General features: G+C 25.0%; 1 long non-coding RNA gene across 2 annotated transcripts; it reads left to right on the forward strand.

Moving 5' to 3' along the window:
* The first annotated feature begins 222 nt into the window (after positions 1-222).
* Positions 223-3,733, forward strand: LOC136083732 (uncharacterized). Of its 2 annotated transcripts, XR_010640029.1 has the most exons (8): positions 223-363; positions 438-488; positions 1,327-1,361; positions 1,708-1,757; positions 1,874-1,902; positions 2,070-2,150; positions 2,240-2,326; positions 2,856-3,376. It is a non-coding gene; the product is annotated as an uncharacterized LOC136083732 (long non-coding RNA). The 2 variants fall into 2 exon arrangements; XR_010640028.1 differs by having other exon boundaries at positions 2,070-2,326; positions 2,856-3,733.
* Positions 3,734-8,526: the final 4,793 nt, after the last annotated feature.

Raw genomic sequence — 8,526 nt, forward strand, 5'->3', positions numbered from 1 at the left:
AAAGATCATAAGTTTTTCTTCAGATTTTATGTTGAAATCATTGTTGAACTAAACTTAAGATTTAGTAATAAGTAGATTCTCTCCAAAATTGATACTAAATAACTTGTGCTCTCAAGTGTAATAATTATTACGTTAATTTTCTATATTGAATAAATGTTTTTAAAGTTCGACAAATAATTCTATAAATAAATTAACTATTTATAAAAAAAACTATTTATATTTTAAGATTAAAGAATTAATTAAAAATGTTAGAAGAAAATGTTTTAACTCCAAACTGTGTACTGTGCAAAAGATTAATTAATAACTCATGTGAATGTAACTTATGGGAAAACGATGCTTTCAAAATTTGCAAGGCTTGTGCAGGTATTAAATTTATTTTGTTTGATTATTTATTATATTTGCTTAATTACACAAGCTAATCTATTATTTATGTACAGATTCTTCATGCGGTATTTCTTATCCTGATAATGTTTTATTAGTTGAAAGAGGTATGTATTTGCACAATTAGGACAATGATTGTAAGTTGGGAGATATTATTGTTTTATATTGCATATTTTTATTAAAATATTATTGTATTTATTACCGGTTTTAAATATATTTAACTAGAGTTTAGGCAAAAATTGTTTTCTATGTTTATATATATATATATATATATATTATTTATATATATATATATATATATATATATATATATATATATATATATATATATATATATATATATTCAATTGATGTATTATTATTATTGATGTATTTATGAATGAAATTATTTATATAAATAAAATTAAAGTTACCCTGTTACGTTACCCTGTTATCTGGTAATGTCTAGATGCTTTACCCTGTTACCGGGTAACGTCTAATATAGTTCTAATAGTTAAAATATATTTTTGTGAAAAATCAGCATAGTGTAACTCTTTTGAAAAATAATTTTCTATTTAGACTAGTGATTATACATTTAAATTTTACTATATCTCTTTGCAAAACTAGAAGGAATTTCAAGAATTAAAGTATGGTTTTAATGAATTAAAATCTATCCATACTACATATACTATGCGTGTATATATACATATGCGTATAATATACGCATATGTATATGTATATACTATACGCATATACTATATGTATATATATATATATATATATATATATATATATATATATATATATATATATATATACATATATATATATATATATATATACATATATATATATATATATATATATATATATATATATATATATATATATATATATATATATATATATATATATATATATATATATATAATTTATTATACATTTATCAAATCGATTATATTTTAGGCTGAAGTATTGTTAAGTACTTACTCTTTACAAAGGTAAATTTGTAATATTTTTATTATAACATCATTATTTATAAAGCAAAAGTATTTCTTGACCTGCACAGATAAGAAAGTAATTTGTTTGTTGTTCTTTGTAGAGTTTGAATATTGAAAATTAGTATATTACCTTTTTATGGGTTTTTATGGGCTGCTTATATTTAATAAATTAATTTTAATTAGTGGAATTTGCAGCATTTTGCAACTATTTACAAAAAATGGTTTAGGGTGAAAGACTTGTTACATGTTAATAATAAAAAAAACTGTTTGTTTTTTGTTACTTTTAGAATCTATAATATATTTTTTAATTAATTTTTTATAATTTTTTTTTCTTTTTTCATTTCAGAACAACTGAGCTGTTGAATAAATTTTCAGATGATGATATAGATTTTTTGGGTAATTTATTACTGTTTATTAATTTATAAAAGTATTTTATAAGCTTTCTTCTAATTTACATATTTTTAATTTAATTTTTAAATAAATTTTTTTGTATGACATTATTTTTACTTTAGTAACAAGTACTCTATTTAAAAAAGGAGAGGTATACCATTCATATTAATATCAATTGTGTGATTAAGTTTGAAATGATGATGATGATGATGATGATGATGATGATGATGATGATGATGATGATGATGATGATGATGATGATGATGATGATGATGATGACATTTTTGTAATTCCAAAAAGTAACTATTTTGATTGCAGGTAATAGAAGGCGGAAATACAGAAATTGAAGGTCTCGAAAGGATAAACAAGCAAGAAAGTGAAACATTGCAAATTGAACAGGTTAAGTAGAAAGTGCTTACCCTCTACATAATGGCATTGTAGAGAAATATTTTGTTGACTAAATTATTAAATAATTTTTTTTTTTAAAGCTACTTACGGTTAAAGATAAAAAAATGAGCAAGAATCAGGTACCAACTTAAGTTATTGAAGATGAAGTGCCATTGGAAGTAAACAAGGTATATGTCTATTTCCAGTGGCGTACCGAGCATTAGTTTGGGCGCTACAGTTTATACAATTTTTTCCTCTTCTCAACCTTCTTGATATGGAAGCCTCCATACCAGGCTCCGTGGAGGAGGGAGGGTTAGACATTACAAATGTTGTAATTTAAGATAAGTGCAGTTTTTAGTTTGGGTGCATTAGTTTGGGCGCCCATACCGGTAAAACGGTATGATATTACAGCTGGGTACGGCACTGATTTCAGTTATAAGTTTATGCTAACAAATAAACATTAAAACACGTTTTTACCAGCAGTTTTATGTTACATATTGTTGTATATTTTATTGATTTTAGAATTGTGAAATAAAAGTTAAACGACGTAAAGTTTTTTGTCCTAAGTGTAGCGAGTGATTTTTTTATACATTATTTTAATTATTTTCATTTTGTTTACTAAATGTTTGAAAAATGGTCTTTAAACTTTTTATTTAAAAATTTTCATTTTCTTTTCACTTTCAATTTTAGCCTAAACTTTTCTTAATTTTCTTTCAGGTCAGTTGCTCACTTAAAATGACATCTAAAATCAAAAAAACATGAATGGGATGAAAATAAGGCATCAAATGCCCGATTAAACTTTGGGCTAAACTTGAAACGAAAAGTCATATCACCTTCAAAAAGGCGTTCAAAATTACAATATATAAAGTGAAATATAGTAGAAAAATATAAAATTATTCTTATTATGAATCAATTTTCTATATAAAATATCAGCATCAGTTATTAGTATTACAAGTGGAAATGTTTTTTAATTGTTTATGGTAATCCATCATGGTGTTTTCAAAGGCTTTAAAAGGTTTTATGTTGTACTTCTACTAAAAAAACAGTTGTATTGCTAAACTGACTATTTTAGCATTGTAAAGTAAACCTGATATCATAAATTACTAAGCACAGTACTTAAATATAGTATTTTTAAAAAATTTGCTTTTGCACTTTTATTTGACTTTTATTTGAAAGCATATTGGAAGTTATAAATACAATTTATTTTCGCAAAAAGTTTTTGAAAGAATTGGAGATTTATTAATATGTATTATTTAAAGAGAATTTTTTTTTTTTCTCCTTCTTTTACATGGTTTGTCTTTAAGATGAATAAAGTTTGATACTTACTGTAGCTTATTAGCTCATTCAAATTTATTTTATAAAATTATCTTAATTGATATTCTTTTTAGTTTGAATAATTTATATAAAAGTTTTGCAAGGCTTATGCAAGTATAAAATGTACTGTCTATATTTATTTATTATAGTTTATTTGTTACTAATTCTTTATGTATAAGTTTTAATAACAGTATATAAAAGATGGAATATTAATTGCGATAAATATTCCATCCAATTGTGAAAGATTATAAGCTGTTAAAAATTATTTTAAAATAACTTTACTTACAGAGAGATATCGGGTCATTCCATGCCAAGTGGAGCAAATTTTTATGGGGTTCATTATGGGACCATCTCAGATTTTATTGAAACTTTCTGATTTTGTACATATATATGAGAAAAGCATGTTTTGAAAATTTTAGATCAATATCTAATATGGTTCTTGAGAAAAGACTATTTAAAAAGTGAGCCATTTTGCATGAATTTTCACTCTACAAGCAAAAGTTTTTTTTCATCGTTTTTAACAGCTAATAACTTTTGAACAAGTTGGTTTTATACTTCAACTAAATAATGATAGCAAGTATGCTATGGGATTTAAATTTTTTGTGATTTTAAAGAGATTATTCTTAAAAACTACTTCAAAAATTAATACAAATCAAATTACCTGTTGATCTACACGTGGTGAATAAGTATTTAAAAAAAATCAGTTAAATAAAGAGCTGCATTCAAAAGTTATTAGTCATCATCACAAATAGATCAAGATTTTTTTTAAATTGATCCGCGATATCATCATTAAATTTCATAAAACGTAATCGGAAAGAGTTTAGTCAAGCTGATTTAATATTAGTACATACATATTTAAAGGAATTTATTCTTTCAAAAAAGCCATTAATTAAAAATGATGTAAAAGCACATTTGGAGTCAGTGCCTGAGTGCAAACATTTGTTAGAAAAATTTGGTGTGAATTCTTTATTAGTTAAAATTCGCACCGAAAAAGGAAAACTATAATATATTCATAATATATTCAATTCCTAATTTTCTTTTGTCGTTTTTAGTGTTAAAGTAACATATATAAAGCTAGCAATTTTTAGTTGTAAGTGATTCTTAAGTAAAGTTAGCTTTTAGTTAGTTTTTAGTTAGTTTTTAGTTCAAGTGATACTTATGTTAAGCCATTCTTATGTATTGCCATCTAAAATAACTAGAATTATACAAAATGTTATTGACAAAGTGTTTTTAAATACAATAATTTTTAATACAACAACTTCTAATATTAAAAATAGTAAAAATACAAAGTTTTCTTTGGTATTGGTATAAATTTTTTTTCGGTGTTTGTATAAATAAATTGTTTGCATTTAATAAATTTTTTTTTAAATTTTTTGGTTTAATTTATTTGGTTGGATATATGTGTCAAGTAAGGCATTGAATTTTTAATAAATGGATGAGAGCCAAGCAATTAGTGGAAAAAGGCAGAAGTTGTATTATTTTCTATTTATTGTATTAAGATGATATTTTCTCTTAGAAAAAATAATAACGAATAGACAAAGTAAAAAAATTTCTGCTGGAAGTTGTAAAAAAAAAAGAATGTTGTGTTATGCTTTTTTAAAAAGGTATCTAAATATATATTTATTAGAAATTTTTAAAATTGTTCTTAAATGGTTTCATCTTTTTTATTACTTTAGATAAAAATATACTGATTGACATTCCTTCATTTTTATTTACAATGTTGTGCATTATTAAAATTAAATTGTGTTAAATTTTTATATAACTGATTATAATTATCCAAAAATTAAATGATTTTATATATTTTTTTTAAAGTTCAAACATAATTGTATTCTTTTTTTTTAGTTGTCATTACTTTATTAGTTTGCTTACTGTTGAAACAAGGTTTTAATTTAGTAAATTTATATGTTATGAAATTTACTATGTTAATCATAAGCCAACAGTTATTAAGAAATTGGAATTCTAAACTATTGAGGTAAAAATAATTTTATTTAGTGGTAACATAAAAATCCTTTTTTAATAGTTAATTGTGCTATAGCTATTTTGTGCTAAATATATTGTTTTTATTATTAAAAATAATATCTTTAGTTATGATTAATAAATAACACAGTGCCTTTGAAACACAGTCTGTCTCCTCTCTCTTTTACTAAAGTTTATTAATAAAGGGGAGCACTATTGGAACACTCTGTTACTACTAATCTCTTAAGTATTTTTTTTGTGTCATAATTGATAATGACCATGTTTAAGAAATGTTTTATGAGTCACTTACTAATTCATGATTTATGAATCCCAGTTGTTCTTACAGATTTTTCAAAAAAAAAATTTTTTGAAATAATCATTAACTAATAATTGCCGAAAGATTGGTCACATTTGATTATAATGATCAAATTTTATTCTACTCAATATAGTTACTAGTGTTAGTGCTACCAGGCTGTCATATTAGCTGATTATTTTCTTTTTTTTTTATTATTCCTTATTTTCTAAAACACAATAACAAAAATATGTAAAATAATGCTTTTGTAGTTTAAGATGATCTATTTTATTTTATTTTTTTTTTAGTTACTGGCAAGTTGTTCTTGGCTTTTCTTCTCTGGTGCTTGCTGTTATTAAAAAGAACCTAAACCAAAAAGATTATATTATATATAGATATGGCTGCGATTGTCCCTTTTTTTACGGAGGAGAGCGCAACGCTAAACTAATTAAATTAAAACTTTTACAGCGTTCTTTTGTGGAAAAACCGGGGCAATGGCAGCCCTATATATAGATGATTTTGTATTTTATTATATTTTTCAGATAATAATACATCAAGTTAAAGTGTTGTTAGTGATTTGTTTATTAATAACTCGTACTACGGGTTGCTTACTGCTAGTATTTAATAATAACCTAGTGTTCTTTAATAGTATAAAATATCTCATCACTATTATACTGATCAAGGAAATTGTTAACAAATTAAAAACCCTAAATTTTAATATAACTATGAAAATTATTTCTGACTGTAGCATGAAGGACTGCACAGACCCTCTAGCTTAAAATAATGACTTTTTGTGTGATTATGCCAAGGTTAAAAAGAGTTGCGCTATTCAGATTTGCACTGCTTATAAATGAATTTTAATTACATAATGAAAGCTTTCCATCCCCATCAAAAGTCAAATCAAATATACACCCCCTATTCCCATTAAACAATTGTTATGAAGCAACAAAATAAAAAAATTTTAAAACTCGTAATAGGAAAAAGTATAAGATTTGTAATAAGCAATTATAGGAGGCTAAAGTTGTTTTCAAGAAAAATAAGTGTGGTGAAACAAAATCTGTTTGTTTTTGGAAGAGCACAATCTGATATAGTCTTGTATCTGTGGACTGTTATAAAATGTAACACTACTAATGTAAAGTCCATATGTTGCTAATAACTGCTAAATAAAGTTGTGGCGGTGTTCTGCATTCTACCGAATGTTGAATATAATAGAGTTTGAGCCATTTTGCAAGACGAATTCACAAAATCTGTCAAAATTGGCATTTCCAACATTATTTAATACAAGTAAAGTGAAAATTCAATAAATCAGAATTTTGAAACATTACCTTAAGCATTTTTTACGTATAGTACCAAATTTTTTAAGTAAAAAAAAATATGTGCATTTCTAACGTGTTCAATTTTTCCAACATGATCACACTACAGAGGAGCAAGAACAATTTTTTTTGCTCATCTTTTTACCTATAGTAAAACTAAATACAATTTTGTTAATAAAACAACCCATATGAGAAATGCACACGCACAAAATGCTTCTTTTAAAGTTCAAAACCAAATATTCTTTAGCATTTTAAAATATAAGAATAGTGTGCCCTCATGCTACCTAAAATCAATATTAAAAAATCATTGTTAACATGTTAGCCAGTATCAATATTTAAAAAGTTTGATATTTTGTTGATGGAAATAATGCCAAGATAAATATTTCGCGAAAGGGAACTCTTACTACCTTCTTATTACAAAGTTTAATAAAATTGACAATTCTGCTTTGAATATTTTAAAAACGCAAAAATAAGTTCACCATAACTTTATATAAGTTCCCGTGAAATTTTTAGAATTAAAAAAAAACGCTTTTTCAGTAGTAGTAAAAAAAATAATTGGCCAATAAAAGTGGAAATTTGTTATAAGTGTGGGGAATTTGTTCCTTTTTAAGAAAAAAAAAATTTTTTTTTGTATATAAAATGAAAATTCAGAAATAATCCGAAAAGCCCTTAGGTTACGCAGCGCTACTACTATTGTCAGTTTTTGGCATAATTCTATGCTAAAATCACAAAAAAAATTGATTTCTTTTATTTATTATATAAAAATATAAGAATAAATGATAAATAAAAAAATAAATGTTACACTTTTCAATATTTGTCTCTACCATTTATGCGCTAAATCTTTAGGTAACATGAGGGCTCGCGACCGGGATTATAGTAGTAGTAGTAGTAGTAGTAGTAGTAGTAGTAGTAGTAGTAGTAGTAGTAGTAGTAGTAGTAGTAGTAGTAGTAGTAGTAGTAGTAGTAGTAGTAGTAGTAGTAGTAGTAGTAGTAGTAGTAGTAGTAGTAGTAGTTTTTGTGAGCCCTTACTCTGCATTTTATGAGCCCTGACGCTACGTAAAAAGCCCTCATGCTGCTTTGCGCGCCCTTATGCTACCATTTGAGCCCTTACGCTGCAATTTGAGCCCGTTTGTTGGCAGCATAAGGGCTCCGTGAGCCCTAATGTCACGGGCTAATTTTGTGAAAGTAATCGAGGTTATTTTGTGAATTAGAACTATAACATTTAATTGATTTTTTTATCGTACGAGTATTACTTAGGGAACAATATTGGTATAAAAAATGCAAGCAATACTCGTATGACAAAAAACATACATTAATGTATATTTTTTTACTCGTATGATAAAATCAAACCATACTCGTACGATAAAAAATTCTGGCATACTTATTAAATGTTATGGTATAAAAGCCATGAATAATTATAAATGATGTTTTACATTAATCAAATTACAGTGTGTTATGTCAAATTATTTATGGTTTTAATTCCTAACCGAAGTAATTCTTTTTGCTGTTTTAT

The sequence above is a fragment of the Hydra vulgaris genome, chromosome 08, assembly GCF_038396675.1.
Source record: "Hydra vulgaris chromosome 08, alternate assembly HydraT2T_AEP".
In the NCBI taxonomy this organism is placed as follows: domain Eukaryota; kingdom Metazoa; phylum Cnidaria; class Hydrozoa; order Anthoathecata; family Hydridae; genus Hydra; species Hydra vulgaris.